The sequence below is a fragment of the Phyllostomus hastatus genome, unplaced genomic scaffold (genome assembly GCF_019186645.2).
Source record: "Phyllostomus hastatus isolate PE091 unplaced genomic scaffold, TTU_PhHast_1.1 phas_contig_29, whole genome shotgun sequence".
Taxonomy (NCBI): domain Eukaryota; kingdom Metazoa; phylum Chordata; class Mammalia; order Chiroptera; family Phyllostomidae; genus Phyllostomus; species Phyllostomus hastatus.
The window spans coordinates 28,657,816-28,678,368 of NW_025333835.1; positions in this window are offsets into that span (position 1 = coordinate 28,657,816).

Consider the following 20,553-nt stretch of genomic DNA (forward strand, 5'->3'; position numbering starts at 1 on the left):
TATTTTCAAATTTAATTACATTGTTTCTATAATATTCATATTTTTGCAGTATGCATACTTTGTCACTTTTTGTTTTTAATAATATTTACTGTGCCTCCTTCAATTTCTCTAGTTCAATTTTGCTATGGATCAACCAATTTTATTATTCCTTTCAAACTAACATTTTATTAATTGTATATTTATTACTGTATATGTTTGTTTTCTGTCTCATTAATTTCTGTTTTCTTCTTACTATTTTTTTCCCTTCTACTTGTTTTAAGCTTAAGTCTAGAATTAATCCATACTTTCATCACTTTCTTGAACAGCATGAGGATTTGAACACTTCAATTCAATCACCCCCATCTGGCTATGCATTTTTGTTGTGTACATTAGCTCTGTTTTGTGTGCTTCTTTCCCAATGACATTATTAATTTTTTAACTAAATTTATAGCACTCTCTTCACATCATTTCTGCTGACTCTGAGAGCCTCCATCTGTGATCACTTCCTGCCAAAGTATACGCTTTAGAATTTCTTTTAGTGAGTGTCTGTTGGTGGAAACACTTGGTCCATTTGAGTTTTATCATTTTGTTTTGGAAACATTTTTCCTTGTATTTTATTGTCATTCTGGGAAGATGTTTTGCTGGGTTTACACTTTTAGACTGACTTTCAGCATTCTTGTCAGTACTTTGAAGGTAATATTCTCCTTCTTTCTGGCTAATTTGGTCTTTTCTCTGACTTAGATATTCCATAATTATACTATGATGTGCCAAGTTGTAAATTTTTTAGTTTTTCTTTCCTGGTATTAACCATGCTTTAAAATTTGTGGATTGTGGCTTTTATTTCTTTGAATCTATTAAATATACTTATTTTATATTTTTATTTATTTTTAATACTTGTCAAACTGAGTCTATGTTGTTTCTTTTTAGCTAGCTCATATGCTCTATTTTATAATTCTTTTAATGAGAGCTCATATTTCTTGGAACTTGGTGAAAAATGTGTGGCTTGGTTTGAAGATGGGTTCCTTCAGAGAGATTCTGTATTCGCTTTAGTCAGGTGTCTGGGGGTGGGGAGGCACTATGATCTCAGGGCCATTCTTACTAAATTAAAGGATTTATGGGTACTTTTTTGCCTCTTTGTTTGTTTTTTGACCAACCAAGTAAGATAAATTTGGCTTGGAAATCTCCTGAAACTCGGCTTGTGGTTGTAAATTCTCAGATGAGAATCTGCTCCCTTTTTCTCACAAGGCTTTTTTTCCTGTTAGTTTCTTGCAAAGGGAAAGGGGTTTATAAGGACGAGGTTATTAACCACTACAGTCCCAAGTTTACACAGAGCCCTTTCCCAGGAATTCACCACTTTTGCAGGGGCTCTGGGCTAGGCCTCCTACTGCCTGACTCTTGAGAGACAATAATAATCAAATCTCAAAATTGCTTGGCTTTGCAAAAGGCCATCCGACAAAATTCTCTGAAAGACCCATTGTTTCAATGAAGCCTATTTTGGAACTGAAGTCCATTTTATGCCTTGCTTTTCCTGAGCATCTAAATTCAACTGTATTACTAAGTACAGTCCTCATCTTTTCAACAACCACCACCCTATTATACTTGTTCTTTCCCAAATATAAACTACTGATGAAGTGGGGCATGTTAAAAGACCAGAAAGAAAAAATGAATTACCTAAGGTTTCTGAAATTTGGTTGCTTTTGATTGAAAAACAATCACAGCTTCTGTTATGTCAGTGCCAAGAATAAGACTATTATTCACAGAAGAATATTAATCACAAGACTTATTTTATTCAAGCAAGCCCCCTGAACTACCACTGTAATATATGCACCAATTTATTTAGATAAAGTGGAAACTATTGCTGACTAGTAAGTTTTATTTCAGTAATAACTTGGAGTCTTGCTTAAGAACATAGCATTAGGAGTTTTCCATGGGTTGCTTGCTTTCTGCATGTATAGCCAGTGAGGCACTTGTGGTCTGTTGTTCTGGTCTACCTCTTCAAGAATATGTGAAGGTGAGATATAATCTTTGAAGGCAGAGCTACTGTCTCTTTCCAAAGTAAAGGGCATGCTGGCTTACTCTTCAGTATAATAAAGGTAATATCTCCCTCTGAAGCGTAGGGCAGGTATGCTTTCTACCAATTATGAAAGAATTGAGTTTGCTGAAGTCAGGGTTCCTCTCCTGTAAAACAACCCTCCGTGGGTGTGTGCAAGTTCTCCAGCCAGGTACACATCGTCTTGTGGGAACTGGGCCAGAGAAGCAATGCAAGAATGCTGGTATTCAAGTGACTGTTATTTCTGTGAATAATAACCTATTCTTTAACCCTGATGCAGCATTTAAGACTCTTGTTACTTGCAAACAGTGCACAATCTCATATCTATCAGAGTTTTTGGCATATAATACTGAATAAATTGAGAAAATATGTAAACTGATTATTTTAATTCATTACTCTTGACTTATATAATAAATTAAAGCATGAAGGAATTAATGTGATACAGAAGGGAAAGGAGGCAAAGGACAGATGAAACCATAACTATTGAGTACCCGTTATTAAGGAGGTATCAATAATTTATATTTTTATATAGATATGCATTTCAATGTAAGGGAATAGTTTATATAATTTTATATTTTATGTGTTATTAAAATTAAAGATGCCTGTTAAGCATTATCTTACATTTTCTGAACCTCAAATCTGGTCCTGGTCCTGGCTGTGGGAGCAGATCCAGGAAACCTTGACCCCACTCCGCCTGTCAGTGCCTCACCTCAGATCTCCCTCCTGTGCCAGGGCTTCTCAGGTGCCACTGCCTGGATTGTCTTGGGAGCCCAGCACGTGAACATCCCAGTAGTGGGAAGAAGATAACAACCTATGGGCCAAGCCAAACCCAAAGAGCGTTGGAAGTCAATAAATGAATGGGTAAATGCTGCTCCCTTTTGTTCCCTGTGTGGCTGTTTCTCATATTGTAAAACTGTTGGCCTATAAGAATGACCTATTTAATAATGCTCCCCTGTGTTCGCTTTCCCAGATTCTCTGTTTCCTCTTCTGTCATGCAGTCCTGTTTTCTGGATGCATGTTATCAAATAAGCAATCTTCTTATAGACCTTTGTGCCAGCCTCTGCTTTGATGGGAGCTAGGCACCCAGGCTAAGACTGACATATTCACATTCACCCATTCTTTAGAATTCTATGTAACACTGTGCAGAGATGGGTAGCAAATGAAGTAAATGCCAGGTTTTAATGTAAAGAGGTAAATGTAGCAAGCAACATAGGTATCTCTGAGACCCTATATGTTATTTAAGAATTGAATGATAGAAACGATAGAAACAAGTTTTGTAAAAAGAAACACTCTATCTCAAGGAGGTTTAATTTCAAGGAATTTCACCATGTGCAGATAGAACTGCTGGTTTGGCAGTGATTAAATACGTTTTGGGGAGTAGCAAGTATGCAGGAAGAAGCATTGCAGGATGAGGCAAAGAGTAATTTCATGTATAATTGGTGTGATTCGCTGAGATGTTGTTGAAGGAGCATGATTCTTGGGTCCAAGGTAGAGGTAGGAGATGGAGGATGGTGAGATTAATTCTGAAACAGTTGCGAATGAGTCACCTGTGGGCCAATGAGATGGAAACTTCCTGAAGGCTTGAAACTCAGGATCAAGAGCTATAAGGTTTGAAAGTCATCAGCACATAGATATTAAAGTTAGTATCAATTTTCCAACAAAAATAATATTAGTAGTTATTGTTAGGAATAGTGATTTCATTTGCATTGCTCCTGTTTCTTAAAACCAATAATTAAAAAAAAAAACAAATTCTTAACTTTTGCTGCAATTCTTTCATCACTTTAAATTCCTTCATGTAGGTGATGTGCTAGAAGTAGCATGAATACATCCCTTCATTATTGCATATAAGGTTTTGCATGATTAGTAGAATATAAGGAAGCTAACTTCTGTTATCAGTAAAGTGTATGATAGAGATCTTGTGTTTTCTAAGTCAGGAAACTGCCGGCATAATTAGTGACTCAGATAATTTTCATTTTATAAGACTTTCTTGGCTATAAACCGCTAACCATCTTTTATGTTGTGTAATAGGGAAGTTGAAAATAAGTTGGCCATAGTTGAGAAGTTAAGATGTCTATAAAGGAAATTATCTATCTCAATGACTAAAAGTGGCTTTTGGTCCTTTGCCTAAACTTTTAGATTTTAGAAAATATAATTTTGGTAATAATTTATCAATTTTTAAACATATGTTTGTTCAAATGCCTATATTAAAATGTCACTATTGACATATATTTGTCCATTGTAGTGAATTAGGATGAATTTTCAAATTTGATTTTAAAGTTACCTAATGGACTATTCCCTTTTCAACAGTGTTAATGTTTATGAAAATGTTTAATATTTTTTTGTGATGCAGATGACAGTGTATTAAGTAGAAGTTAAAATAATTATAATAGAGGTGAGTCAGATAGACACTCATAAGAAAATAAATTAATAGAGGGTGATGAGGTCTATATGCATTTTAAAGTTTTGGGTTATATTATGCCATCTAAATGTGTAGTTCCTGAGGTGAGATTCACTTTTAGAGTCTAATTTTCCTGAGAAACCTGCTCTTGGCCTGTGGTGTTTGCAGATGTAGTTCACTGGGTAAATCGTGGTTATGCATGTTGATGCATATCAAGTCATAAAGCAAAGTGTCTGATGATACCTCCATTTGAAAAAAGGCATTTGTCAATGTTTTTTTAAAGACTCTATTTATTTATTTTTAGAGAGGGAAGGGGGGGAGATAGAGAGAGAGAGAGAAACATCAATGTGCAGTTGCTGGGGGTTATGGCCTGCAACCTAGGCATGTACCCTGGCTGGGAATCAAACCTGCGACACTTTGGTTAGCAGCCCACACTCAATCCACTGAGCTAAGCCAGCCAGGGCTGCATTTGTCAATGTTAATTCAAGGATATATGTGAACTCTCTTCCCAAGCTTTTGCAACTGCGGCATTTTCAGAGAAAAAGATCTCAATGCTTCAAGTAAAAGCAAACTAGTATCTTATTCAGAACTAAGGGTTGTAGCTAACTGCCTGACTTCAAGCTAAATCTTAAAACAATATGTGTCAAATTATAGTACCATACACGGGGTTTCCCATTAACTTGAGGACCCAGCAGCAGCCGCAGTTGCTAACATCCGTCTTAGCAAACAAATTCACTTTTCTTTCCCACTGTACCATTGTAAATGTCATGTTATGCTGCCCTGCTTGATACCAGCCTCTTCTGCTTTCTCCATTCGCTGCCACTTGGTCCCTCCTTTGCGACGCCTGCACATTGTTTTCATAACCTCACCCCATGCCTTGTTCCTGCTGCACGTGGCATCCGTCTCTTCTCAAGCTGCCTCCCTGTGGTCTTTTCGTGTCCTTTCTTTTAGCCACATTAGCAGGTATCTAAATTTACTTTATAAAACTTTTATTTATTGTACTTATTTCTTATATATTGTTTGTTTATTAATTATTTATACATTTATTTCTGTGGCTTTTTCTTCCATGACTACCACCTATAAATTAGAGATTTGTTTTTAAAGATTTTATTTATTTATTTTTAGAGAGGGAAGGGAGGGAGAAAGAGAGAGAGAGAGAAACATCAATGTGCGGTTGCTGGGGGTCATGGCCTGCATCCCAGGCATGTACCCTGACTGGGAATCAAACCTGCGACATTTTGGTTCACAGCCCGAGCTCAATCCACTGAGCTACACCAGCCAGGGCTTAAATTAGAGATATTTTAACAAAACAAAACACAAACAAAATTCTCTTGATAGAGAATTCAAGGAATCACACAATTCTAGTGCTGCCTTCTTCTCAAAACAATCCTTTCACAGTCAAGTGGCAACACATGACTAATTGTATCCATATGAGAACCTGCCAAGTGTTTTGGCACAGGTTCTGGCTGCAGGAAAAGATGGTGAAGCTACCAGCAACTAGGGTTCCTGAATGACTATTTGGAGCAGACCAGTGATAAACATAAAGCATGAGTAAGAAACAAACCTTAGTTTTGATAAGCCATTGAAATCCCCAAGTTATTTTGTTACTGCAGCATAAATTTGTATATTGTAATAATTAAATAAAAACAAAATTTAAAATAATCACATATTCATTAAAGGATACACTGTGCCTATAATGCTGGTATACGTACAAGCTCGTTCACAAGATGCCAACTTCCAAAGTGCTTTAAGGTAGGAAGTTGTTAACTAGACCAGGGACTGCGGGAGAACAATGTGTGGCATCATCTATTTAATTCTTTTCTTTCTATCTATTCTTTTTAAATATCTAAGAAAATATGTTACATCTATTCAATGTATTTTTGATAAGCCGATTTCTGAATAACCCAGAAAATTTATATTAAAAAGTTCAGGTCTCCTTTGTAAACTTTCTAAATTTAGCATGTAGTCATTCACATCTATTCCATCTTTGCTTTGTAAAATAAGGCCGGCTGAGGCAGAAAGAATGAGACCTTGCACTTGATTTCTTTTGATTCAATTGAATTTAAATCGGTTCATTGCAACTGATTTCTGGATGTTTATTTTATATCCTGGAACTTTGCTGAATTCATTTATCTGTTCCAGTACTTTCTTTTTTTAGTTTAACCTTTGTTCTATTTTTTCCATTATCATTTAGTCCCCTTATACCTCCCCCAGCAATCACCACACCGTTGTCATGTTCATGAGCCCTTTCACCTTTTTGTTCAGTTCCTCCACCCGCTAATCCCCCTACCTCCACTAGCTGTCATCTGCTCCCCACAAGACTCTAGTAGTTCCTTGGTGAAACCTTTGGGGTTCTCTATGTACAATATCATGTCATCTGCAAATAAAGATGGTTTAATTCATCCTTTCCAATTTGGTTGTCTTTCATCTCTTCTGAGCTAGGACTTCCAGTACTATGTTAAATAAGAGGTGGAAGTGGACATTCCTGTCTTGCTTCCAATCTTAAGGGGGACACTTGTAGTTTTTGCTTGTTGAGTATGATGCTGGCAATGGGTTTGTTGTATACGGCTTTTATTATGTTTAGGTATGTTCCCTTTAATCCCACTTTGCTGAGAGTTTTTATCCTAAATGGGTGCTGGATTTTATTGAATGTTTTTTTCTGCATCTATTGATATGATCATGTGGTGTTTACCCTTCATTTTGTTTATGGGGTGTATCACATTTGTTGACTTGTGAATGTTGTACCAACCTTGCATTCCTAGAATAAAACCCACTTGATCATGGTGTTTGATCTTTTTGATACATTGCTCTGTTTGGCTGGTTAATATTTTGTTGAGGATTTTAGCATCTATATTCATCAGGGTTATTGCTCTAAAATTTTCTTTTTTTGTAGTGTCTTTATCTGGTTTGGGATTAGAATAATGCTGGCCCAGTAAAATGAGCTTGGGAGTCTTCCCTCCTTTTGAATTTTTTGAAATAGTTTGAGGAGAGGTGTTAGTTCTTCTCAGAATGTTTAGTAAAATTCACCTGTGAAGCCATCAGTTCAGAGCTTTGGTTTGTCGGGAGTCTTTTGATTACTGCTTCAATTTCACTAGGTGTAATCTGTCTATTCAGATTCTCTGATTCTTCCTGACTTAATTTTGGAAGATTGTTTGTTTCTAGGAATTTATCCATGTCATCCAGTTTGTCTAATTTGTTGGTGTGTAGTTGTTCATAACATTTTCTTACAATCCTTTGTATTCTTTGGTGTCAGTTGTTACTTCTCCTCTTTCATTTCCAATTGTATTTGTTTGGGTCTTTCTCTTTTTTTCTTGATGATCTTTTTAAAGGGTTTCAATCTTGCTTTTCTTTTCAATGAACCAGCTCTTGGAATTCATTAATCTTTTATATCATTATTTTTAGACTCATTTATTTCTACCCTAACCTTTATTATTTCCTTCCTTCTACTTACTTTGGGCTTTGTTTTCTTTTTAAAGTTCCTTTAAATTTAAAGTTAGATTGTTTATTTGAATTTTTTCTTGTTTCTTGAGGTAGGCCATTAATGCTATTAATTTCCTTCTTAGGACTGCTTTCCCTGTGTCCCACAGGTTTTTGTATTTTTGTGCTCTCATTTTCATGTTTCAAGGTATCTTTTGATTTCTTTATTGATCTTGTTGTTGACCCACTCATTGTTTAATAACATGTTATTTAGCTTACATGTCTTTGAGTGTTTTTCAGTGTTCCTCTTGTGATTGATTTCTAGTTTCATAGCATTGTGGTCAGAGAAGATACTTGATATGATTTCAACCTGCTTAAATTTTTTGAGACTTGTTTTGTGTCCTAACATGTGGTCTATCCTAGAAAATGTTCCATGTGCACTTGAAAAACATGTATATTCTGCTGCTTTGGGGTGAAATGCTTTGAAGATAGCAATTAAATCCATTTGATCTAGTGTGTCACTTAAGGCCACTGTCTCCTTTTTGATTTTCTGTCTGGAAGAGCTATCCATTGAAGTCAAAATGATGTTAAAATCCCCAACTATGACTGTATTTTTGTTGATCTCTCACTGTGTCCATCAAGGTTTGCTTTACATATTTAGGTCCTCCTATTGCATGCATAAATGTTTACTGGGGTTATATCTTCTTGTTGGATTCTTCCCTTTATCATTATGTAGTGTCCTTCTTTGTCTCTTACTATAGCCTTGGTTCTAAAGTCTATTTTGTTGGATATAAGTATTGCTACTCCAGCTTTTTTTCCTTTCCATTTGTATGAAATATCTTTTTCCATCCCTTTAGTCTATGTGTATTTTTTATCTGAGGTGGGTCTCTTGGAGACAGCATATATATGGGTTTCTTTTCCAATTCATTCAACTACCCTATGCCTTTTCATTGGAGCTTTTAAATTATTTATATTTAAGGTGGGCATTAATAGAAACATATTTATTTTAAATTTTATTTTTGACTATTTTCCTGTTTTTTTATTAATTTTAAATTTAATTTTTAAATATTTTTTCATTTTGATATTTTATTGTTTATGCTATTATAGATGTCCCATTTTCCCTCCTTTGGCCCCTTTCACCCAGTCCCCCCTCCCACTTTCATAGTCAATCCCCACATCATTCTTCATGTTCATGAGTCCTTCATTTTTGTTCTTTGACTAATCCTTTCACCTTCTTTCAGTCAGTTCCCACCTCCCCCCTCTCCTCTAACAGCTGTCAGTCTATTCCCTGATTTCACCTCCTGGTTCTTTTGCCCATTAGTTTATCCATTAGATTCCTCTTATAGGTGAGATCATATGATATTTGCCCTTTAACATTTGTGCAGCACTCATTTGGTGTTAACAAACTCCTTTATCTTTTCTTTGTCCATGAAGCTCTTTATTTCTCCTTCAATTTTAAATGATAACCTTGCTGGGTGCAGTCGCCTTGGTTGTAGTTCCTTGTTTTTTGTCACATTGACAAAAGGGACTGTATTTCATGCCAGTCCCTTCTGGCCTAAATATTTCTGTTGAGAAATCAGATGACAGTCTAATTGGAGCTCCTTTGTAGGTAACTAACTGCTCTTCTCCTTCGGCTTTTAAAATTCTCTCCTTGTCTTTAAGCTTTGCCATTTTAATTATGATGTGGCTTCGGTGGGCCTATTTGGGTCTACATTTTGGGACTGTCTGTACTTTGTGGGCTTCTGCATCTTTTTCCTTCACCACGTTAAGGAAGTTTTTGGTCTTTATTTCTTGAACTAGGTCCTTGATTCCTTGCTCACTCTTCTCCGTCTGTGTTCCCATGATGTAGATGTTGTTATGTTTCATGCTGTTCCAAAGCTTTCTTAAACTCTTCATTTTTTAAAATTCCTTTTTCTTTTTGCTGCTCTGCTTGCATGTTTTTTTCTACCTCATCTTCCAAATCACTGATTCAATCCTCTGCTTCTTCTATTCCTTCCAGTATATTATTTATTATAGATATTGCATCCTTTATTTCTGATTGGTCCTTTTTATGGTTTCTATGTCTTTTTTCATGCTGTTGTGTATCTTTATAATCATTACTCTAAACTCTATATCTGATCAATTGCTTGCCTCCATTCTATTTCATTGATTTTTCTGGAGAATTCTCTTGTTCTTTTATTTGGGGCTTGTTTCTGTATCTTCCCATTTCAGCTGTCTATTTGTTTCTACATATTAGGTCAATCTGCAAAGACTCTCCTGTGACTTATGTCATATACTGCCTGTGACTGGCCCTGGGCAACTCATTTGGAGCTGTCAGTGACCCACAGCATATGTCTCCCTTTGCTGGGCCTGGCTGGGTGCCCAAAGAAGCCAATCCATATACTTCCAACAAAAGAAGGAATACTTGAAATTGAAACATCAGTGAATGAACACATGCTTTTTCCTGCACACTTTCCAATAATTGATATAATCAAATCTTTAAAATTTTGTATAAACATGTGCATATAAACTCAGTTTTCTGTTGGGGTTTTTCTTTTCTTATTGGCTTTCATTTAATGACCAGCAAAAATCATTTTGGGTTAATTAGCATAGCTCCATCCCTGTTTAATGACCTTGTGATAATCCTTGAAATATAGACCACAAGTTTCCTTATTGATGGACATTTTCTGTATTTCCAATTGGTGAGGAAACTAAATTTCTTTGTATATTTTGAATACCAGTCTTTTTGTCTGTCACCTGAATTGCACGAATTTTGTTCAGATTATTCAAAAATTAATTCTTTTGTTCACCTGAAATTTAGTTTTGAATATAGTGTAAGATAATGGTACAATTTTATATTATTTTAAATCAGTTGGCAGTTGCATTATCAGAATTCAAGTAATTCACAGTTTTCTCAATAAATCAAAATTTACCTTTGTCTTATATTACATTTTTATGTACATAGGTTTATTTGTAAATTGCTAGACTTCTTCTGATGTTTGTCTATTTTTATCCCAATATCATATTTATTTAAGTAACATGGATTTATAATATGATCTTATGGCTTGCAATAATTTTCCTCTCTATTCTGAAGCTGTTATTTCACTGTTTTCTTCCCTGTAGTATTGCTTATAAGAAGCCTACTCCCTGTCAGGTTTTTCTCCACATTGTGAGTAACTTGCTCTGCTTGGAAGTTTTATTATTTTCTCTTGTCCAGAACCTTTTGTAATATTCAGAGGTTTTAGAAAATAAATTTAGGTATATATTTTTGTCCTATATTTATGTCTTTTTTAATCTACCTTGAGACAAGGGGGAGTTGTGTTCTTTAACTTATAGAAATGTTCACCCATCATTTCTTTAATTATTCCTCCCTTGTCAGTTTTTCACTTCCTTGTGAAACTCCCATTACTTGCATGATAGGATTCCTGGACCTCCCTTTAATATATTAGCTTTCACTCATGATTTTCACCTTTTATGTTCTTATGTCTTTGGAAAGAGTTGTTGCCCTTGACACCCGAGGCCACTCTTGCATATCTCCTATAATTCTTGTATTAAATTTCTTAGATGGGAAATAATTTTTTGTTATCTTTAGAAAGTCTCCAAAGTGTTTAGAAAGTCTCTTAAGTTCTGGAAGTGTTTTTATTTACTCTTTACTCACTCAGATTGTCAAGTCTTTGCTCAAACTGTTCTATTGTCTGGGGATAGGTTTTGTTGGCACTGCCTGATCTTCTTTGGATGGATTTTTTTTTTTATTTCTTAGCTCACTGGGGCTCATGTCTGTGTGTTGGAGTTCCTAAGCAATGGCAGTCATTAAAGTAGGGAAGTCATCAGACACCCAGACTGGGAGTCTAGAAAGAGGCAGGCTATCCATCTCCTGTCAGATCTCCCCAAGAAAACCTCCTTAATTCCTCTGGTTTTTGATCTTCCAGCCTCACAAGCCGTCCAAGCAGCTTCTTGTTAGCCAACTGAGGGTAGATACAACAAACACACCCACGGGAACACCTATGGTTGAGCTCTCATTGCTGGCTGCTTGTGTTCATAGCTGTTTTTGACTCTGGAGGATTTTGCCATGCTGGGAAACTTGATGGGGTTAGGTACTTTGATGAGATCAAAGCTAGCACTTCCTGATTCCATTTTGGGCTTTCCCTTGCTTCCCTATTCTTTCAACTTCCTACATATTAATTGTATAAACCTTAGTGTAGCCTCTGTGGGTTCTGAATATGTTTTAATTTTTCTGTGCTAATGGGGACTGATTATGAAGAAAGCATTTAAAGCAAGGGCTATGCATTCTATTTTGACTGAATTCAAAGAACTTATGCAGGGTTCTGCCCTAGTGGATACCACCTTAGTGCTGCTGGCTGACTGAGGTAGCTTTAATGGGACTAGGCCAAAGGGAGGGAGGAGTTTTTCATTTTAAGGAACTAAAATTTTAGTTGTATTTATAAATATGTTTTCTAGTGATTTTCATCTTCTCAATAATATTCATCATGAGTATGTGCATTTATATTTGTGATGAATATTATTGAGAAAATGAAAGTGAAAATCACTGGAAAAGTTTTATAACTATAGCCACTATAAGAAAGCTCAAGTGAATGTTTACTTTCTAATCCATATTTAGTTCAAGGGCCTTTGTATTGTGCTAATGATATTGTGAAGATCACATTTTTTTTTTAATTGAAGAGGTAAGATTTCCATGAGGCACAAGTTAATTTGGAAGTTCTTGAGTCAACTATTATTTTAGGTTTTAATGTTTATAAAATAAAATGAATTCTAGATGTACCAAGCTAAATAGTAAGAGACCCTTTAACCACTAAAATAATACATTGTGCTTTATTCCTTATTACAGATTCCTGAACAGTAATCAAAATCTTCTCACAGATAATCAAGATCTTCACATACTCATAAGCAAACAAGGTTATTTGAAAAATGCTAATTTGCATATGGCCAGGATTAGCCCATGAAAATCCTAATGTGTCAAGTTATTGTCCATGGGAAAAGTGTCCAGAGGATTACCCTGAATAGTCATTCAGGGTAACTATGGCTTTGGCCCCGAACCTCTATCTATGTACATGTAGGGAGCTACATTGCAGCACAAATGAGGCCTTGTGTCTATTTTTGCCTCTTTGTGTTGCAGGCTAGAACTGAAGACATGAATCCAGACTATCAGAAAGTCCCTTTCCTCTCATTATTTTTAGTCTGGAGAAGGTCCAATGTGGTAATTCTATATCAGCTCTTTTCCAAGAGGGCAAAGCTGTCCCTAAAGGAATAAGACACTACATAGAGAAGATAGAACTTTGCTGCCTCTTCAGTACCTTGTCAACATCTGAGCTACTCCTCACCTGGAGAAGAGGAGCAGGGGATGGGTTGGCAGCACAAGGCTCCCTGTCATGAGCACATCTCCAGGTGTGGCCCATGGACCACCGCTGCCAGGCCAGGTGGTCCCAGAGTGTTCTGCATGTGGTCCCAGCAGAACAGGAAAGGAAACCATTTTTTTCAATTATGTCAATTAAAACCTTCACAGAAATCTCATAGTATTAATAATTTAAAAAATTGTATTATGAAGTACACATAACAACATGTAACAGATTAACCACTTGTAAATGTGCAGTTCAGTTGCATTAAACACATTCACATTATTGTGTATCAGCACCATCTTCCTCTAGAATTCTTTACCTTGCAAAACTGAAACTTGGTACCCATCAGACAATAGTTCTCCAATCCCACTTCACCTTCTCCTCTCCCCAGCCCCTGGCAAACATCATTCTACTTTCTGTCCCCATGAATGTGATTTCTGTACCTCACATAAATGGAATCAATAGTATAGTAGTGTCTCCTTTTTCTTGGGGAATATGTTGTAAGACCCCCCAGTAGATGTCTGAAATCAGTGATAGTACAAATCCTATAAATACTGTTTTTTTTTTCCTATACATACATACTATACACATAAAGCTTAACTTATAAACTAGGCACAGTAAGAGATAAACAGCAATGACTAATAAAATAGAACAATTATAACAAAAACTATAATAAAAGTTATATGAACATAATTTCCTTTACTCTCTCAAAATATCTTACTGCACTATACTCACCCATCTTCTTGTGATGATGTGAAATGAATGATACAATACCAAACGTATTCCTGAACCTGTGTAACCATACCATACTTGCAGGAAATGGCTCAGTGTCCCTCATTTCACAGGATCTTGCGGAAGTCTTCACATAGGCCCAGTGTTTTTGGTCACAACACGTTGCCATTGATGGCAGCCTGTTTTCCATTCAAGTCTTTTACATGCAAATTTAATGGCTTTTCCATTTTCATTAAGCACTTTTCATCTGCTGTGGCCGTAACTTTTTGCAGTTTAAGGTGCAGCAGGAAAACTAACACAAATTTCTATTTCCTTCTTCACAAATTCATGGATAGAAGAATCATTCCTAGTATTCATTTTAGCAACTTCTGTGTGTGTGTGTGTGTGTGTGTTTCCTTATTAAGTTGAGAATTTCACCTTTTCACTTAACAGAAACACTTTAAGTCCTCTCTTTGGCATATTGGAATTGCCAGCATCACTTTTCTTGTTTGTTGGGGGCCCTTATTCAGTAAAATAAGGGTTACTTGAACACAAGCACTGTGATACCACCACGGCTGATATGATAACACGGTAACGGAGATGACTGCCCAGTGACCAATGGGCAGGTAGCAACTACACAACGGAACTGCTGGAAGAAGGGACGAGTCACATTAGAGGCAGGATGGACCTGGGTACTGAGAGATTTCATCATGCTAATTAGAATGGCGAGCCATATAAAACTTATAAATTGTTTATTTCTGGAGTTTTCCATTCAATGTTTTTGAACTGCCATTGACCATGGGACACTGAAACCTCAGAAAGTGAAAGTGCAGATAAGGGGGATTATGAACAGGTTGTGTGAGAGGCAGAGGTAAATTTTCCCAGCCTGATCTCCTCAGGCTGTGTTCCTAAAGAGGAATAAACTGGCCTCCTGCCAAACTGACCTCCTGCAGAGGGCATGGAGAACCATGTGGGCCCTGTGCTTAAAGGAGAACTTTGTGCTCTAAAAGGGCAGCTCAGTTGGTTGGAGCATCATCCTGTACACCAAAAAGTTTTGGGTTTGATTCCTGGTCAGAGTTCATACTTAGGTTGCAGGTTCTGTCCCCAGTTGGGGCATGTATGGGAGGGAACTGATGGATTTCTCTCTCTCTCTCTCCCCCTCTCTTCCCTCTCTCCTTGTACCCCATCCACCTCACTCCCACTGGGACATTTATAGTAAGAACTGTATATTTGGTCTTTGTCCTTGTTTCTAGCACAGAGCTCCTAAAACCTGTGGAATTTGCTAAGTGGTGAGAGGAATAAAGGTTTCTTTTATTATGTTAATGAGGTGACATTTCTGGAACTTTCCATGTAATATTTTCAGACTCTGGGTAACTGAAACTGCAGAAAGTAAAACCGTAGGTAAGGAGGGCTCTTGTACCTGTCTTTTTGTGGCTGCCTTATTTCACTTAGCATAACGTCCTCGAGGCTCATGCCTGCTGTATTCACAATTGTCATCGTCTTAAGTTTTGCACGTATGGCGTCAGATCTGCATTGATGGTGTTGTGTCGACTTGCATTTACTTAACAGTATAAGTTCATCTCTACTAACAGGCTTTCATCCAGAAAATTGAGTAAAACTATAAAATATAAACCTATTTATATGAGGACTGGATGCACTTGGAGTGTTCATTTTACACTCTTTATAGGCTGATGCAACCGGAGCATCCCTCTCACGCGTTCCTTATGCTCCATACAAAGCATGCAGATGGGTAAAGTTTTACTTCATCCCTCCAACAACTTGATCCAAGATGATAATGTGGTCTCCTGTATAACAGTTGGTCAAAAGGTGACATAGAAATTGTTTCCGTTTTAAAAATTAAGTAAAGAAATTTCTCATAAATAAGGGTTTTCTAATGCTTTACAAGTCAGTGAATCTTAATATTAAAATTTGGATTTAAGAAAATGGTCATTGCATACAAGTTATGATACACAGAGATCTGATCAGACCATAGGGGAGAAGTTGGGAGGGGCCCTAGGAGGACATTGCCTGAGGCAATGGTATATGGCCTAAGGTGGGATTGGCTGAGAAGCCGAGCACCCCAGAGCAAGTGGAATTATGGGCTAGAAGATTTGAAATAAAAGAAGGGCTCTCAGTCTCCTGACCTGGCTCTCTCTGGCTCTCTCTGCTTCCTCAAGGATGCCTGAATGCTTGTGCTGCAGCTGCCTGCATTCCCCAATGGCTGGTATTTTCAATGAAAAGTAACTCTAGGTGCAGACTAACTGCCATTCTCCCATTGTGTAGCTTTTGTATCTTAGGTTTTTTAGTGTGTAAACTAACCCTATAAAATAAAATAATTAAAAACTAATAGGGAGAATGATAGGAGAACTCAGATGTGAAAGAGTTTAGTTAGCTTTAATTGGTAGGTTTAAGTGATTAAGGCTATAAATAAAGAGTTAAAGAGTTTACCCTTAATTGATAGGCTTAAGTGACTAATACAGGTGGGAAGCTGTTATTCCAAAACTGTGTAGATTTTGACTAAAGACTCCTTTCCTTTACCACCAAACCTTTGCCTATGGAATTTTGGGGAGAGGGTGGCGGTGGGCAGCAGGACCCCACTTGCTGTTTGGTAACAAGTGTGGTGGTCATTCTGGAAACGTTACTGCTACGTCATGTTCTCCTTGGTCGGCACTCGTTTGCTGTGACAGCTCTCCTTCAGACTTCTAAAGCTATTCTGGGCAGCTTCCTTTATTGTGTCCACCACATAGCACAAGCCTTTTGCTTGTAAACTGCATACTTCTCTGTATCTTCTCTGAAGACCCTGTAACTAGCATTTTCAAACACCAGACCAAAGAGTACTTAACGCCCTTCCCTTGGTTCTTTGCTTTCTGGTTTTGGCACTCAACCCTAATGCATATTTCTTATAAGACATAGTTGTGGATCAAATTGCAAACACTGCCATTTAAAAATTGTATTCATCATTTATATTTCTTACATGGACTATTGCTATGGACTTCATATTTATTGTCCATTTCTAAAGCAGTATTTGTGCTCTATCAACCTCCTGCCATTTGTAAAATTATATTAATTATGCTTTTAAAATAACACGAACATTTAAAATACTTTCTATCCCCAAATTCTCATCAGATGAAATAAAATATTTGGATACAATGCTAACACTTGGAAAGATTCTTTTTATTATACAGAGAGCAGAGCTCTAGAACTCTCCTGAATTGTTTTAAACAGGGCCTAATAGTTCTAGTATTGTAACAGGAACCCTGTGTATGTGAAGACATTGAAGAGATCCTGTCATTTGTAGATACAAAGTCATTTTTCTTTTCCAGCATTATTATCCTCTATTTGAAGAGTATAAGGGAAATATCATAAGGTTAAGAGATGTCTTTAGGGCAAACAATCTGTTTCAGGGGTCACAAGGAAACTTCCCAAGCACAGTGTGGCCTTACTAATCAGTAGACATGATTCCCTCATATGAGGCAGCTTGGTCTGAAAACACTACAGGGGGGAACTAAATAAATAAAATGTGAGCTATATGTTGCCAAGTGACTTCTTTGTTTGCTGGAAGACAATCAGAGACAAAAGAGGCTGTGTTCCTCAGTAAGGAAGGAGGCAAATTTGCTCCTCTGTCCTGAGAACACTTGTGCTTATTGCTTCCTGCATTCAGTCAACATGCACTTCGTCCACCCAGATGTGCTCCAGCTCAGACGACAGCCACATATGGTTCTCCGACCATGGAAACGTTCAGTTTAAATGTGTGAGCCTCCAGAACGTTGGAGTAAACCGTCCTATTCAATATCAAACAGAATTCAAAAAAGTCTATAGTCTTAATAATTGCATACTCACTCCTGGAAGAAAATAACTAATGAAATGGGACAGAATCCACATGGGTGTGTAATTGCATGCAGGTCCAGCTGCATGCCATTTTAAAAGCCAATACTGGAGAAGCAGGTGCTGATGTAAAGGAAAGTAGTTTTATTCAGGTACCGGCCACCTGGAAGGTGAGGGACTCTCAAAGCCCATTGTAACATCTCAGGCATCTTGGCTAGTTTATGTAGGGAACTGTGGGAAGAGGGGAACTAAAGAATTTCTGGTGACATGCAGTTTCTTAGCTCTGCTTTTGGGTGGTCTCAATGTTATTTTCTTCGTGTGTTATCATGTAGTTTCATCGTTCCATCCACAGTTTGACTGCTAATATCTGGGAATGGGACATGCAGGCAGCATTTCTGCTGGTTCTGACCTAAGTTGCTTGCTCAGTTTCGTGTGGTCAGGATCATTCCTTGGTTAAGCTGCAACTGCTGATGTCTATAAATTACCACCTGATCAGTGTATTATGTTTACTTCAATCACTGTTCTAGATGGAGATCTCTCTCCACTACCCAGTATACAGGATAGCATAGGAGAAACTGTAGGTAGGACTTTAAGCAAATGGAATTAGCAATAAGAGAGGAGGAAGATGTTTTCTGAAAGGGAAAAAATGAGACTCCAGACCATAAAAATCCTAGAAGAAAACATAGGCTGTAAAATATCACACATTTTTAATAGCAATATTTTTTGCTATTTTTTGCTGAGGATATATCTCCTCAATGGAAACAAAAGAAAAAATAAACTACATCGAACTAAAGAGGTTTTGTAAAACAAAGGGAACCATCAACAGAATGAAAAGAAAACCCATCAAGTGGGAGAACATACTTGCCAATGATATATCTGATAAGGGGTTAATATCCAAATTTTATAAAGAATTTATAAAACTCAACACCAAAAAACAAACAATGCAATTAAAAAATGAACAAAAGAACTAAATAGATACTTCTCCAAAGGGGACAGGCAGATGGCCAATAGACATATGAAAAGATGCCCAACATCCCTAATCATCAGAGAAATGCAAATTAAAACCACAGTCAGGTATCATCTCATCATACCTTTCAGAATGGCTGTCATCAAGAAATCAATGAACATCAAGTGTTGGAGAGGATGTAGAGAAAAGTGAACCTTCAGGTAGAGAAAAGCAAACCAACGTGAAGTTTTGGTGGAAATGCAGATTGGTGCAGCCACTGTGGAAAGCAGGACAGAGTTACCTCAAAAAATTAAAAGTGAAACTGCCTTTTGAAGGAGTGATTCCACTTCTGAGAATATATCTGAAGAAACCTGAAACATTAATTCAAAAGAACATATGCACCCTATATTTGTTGAAGTGTTAGCCAAAATCTAGAAGCAGCTCAAGTGTCCCATCAGTAGATGAGTGAATAAAAAAAAGCTTTGGTACATTTACACAATGGAATACTACTCAGCTATAAAAACAAAGGAACTCTTACCTTTTGGGACAGCATGGATGGACCTAGAAAGGATTATGGTAAGTGAAATACGCCAGTCAGAGGAAGATAAGTACAATATGGTTTCATTTATATGTGGAATCTAATGAAAAAAAATAAACTAACAAACAAAATAAAATAGACTCATAGATACAGAGAACACACTGACAGCTGTCGGAGGGGAGAGTGGAGGGAGGCAGGTGAAAAAGGTGAGGGGATTTAGGTAAAAAACCCTCATAGACAGACAACAGTATGGTGATTACCAGAGGGAAAGGGAGATAGGGGAGGGTGAAAGGGGAGGGGATAATCTGTGATAGAAGGAGACTTGGCTTGGGATGAAAACACAATACAATATACAGATGATGTATTATAGAATTGTATGTTTGAAACCTGTACAATTTTATTAACCAATGTCACCCCAATAAATTCAATATAAATTTTTTAAAAAAGGAAAAAATGAGTTAAAAAACAAGGAAATCATGAACAAAATGAAAGACAACTGATTGAACTGGAGAAGGTAATTGCATAAGGAGTTAATATCCAAAATATATAAAGAATTCATAGACCTCATCGAAAAAACAATTTAATTTAAAAATGGGCAGAGGAACTCAAAAGACATTTCTCCAAAGAATATATAGAGAGATGGCTAACAGACATATGAAAATATGCTGAACATCACTAACCATCAGGAAAAGCAAATCAAGCCACAAGATGGTATCACCTCTCACCTATCAGAATGACTATTATTGAAGAGTCAACAAATAACAGTGTTGGTAAGGATTTGGAGAAGAGGAAGTCCTCATGCGGTGTTGATGGAATTGTAAATTGGTGCATCCACTATGAAAACAGTATGGTGGTTCCTCAAAATTTTTAAAATAGAATCACCATTCAACCCAGCAATTCCACTTTTGGTGTTTACCTGAAGAAATGAAAATACTAATTTGAAACAAATATATGAACCTTTATTAAGTTCACGGCAGCATATCAAAAATAGCCAAGATAATGAAAGCAACCTAGGTGTCTATCAGCAGATGAATGGATAAAGAAGATGTGGTCCATACATACACCGAAATATTATTCAGCCATAAAAAAGAATGATAGCTTACCATTTGTAATAACATGCATGGACCTAGAGGGTATCATGCTAAGTGAAATAAGTGAGGCAGAGAAAGATAAAGACCATATGATTTCATTTATATGTGGACTCTAAATAAACAAAATGAACAAGTAAAACAGAATCTGCCTCATAGACACAGAGAATTAACTAATGATTGCCAAAGGGGAGGTGGGTGAGAGAATGGGCAAAAAATAAAACATTCAGATAGGTGAAAATGGAAAAGAGGAATAAGAGGTACAAAC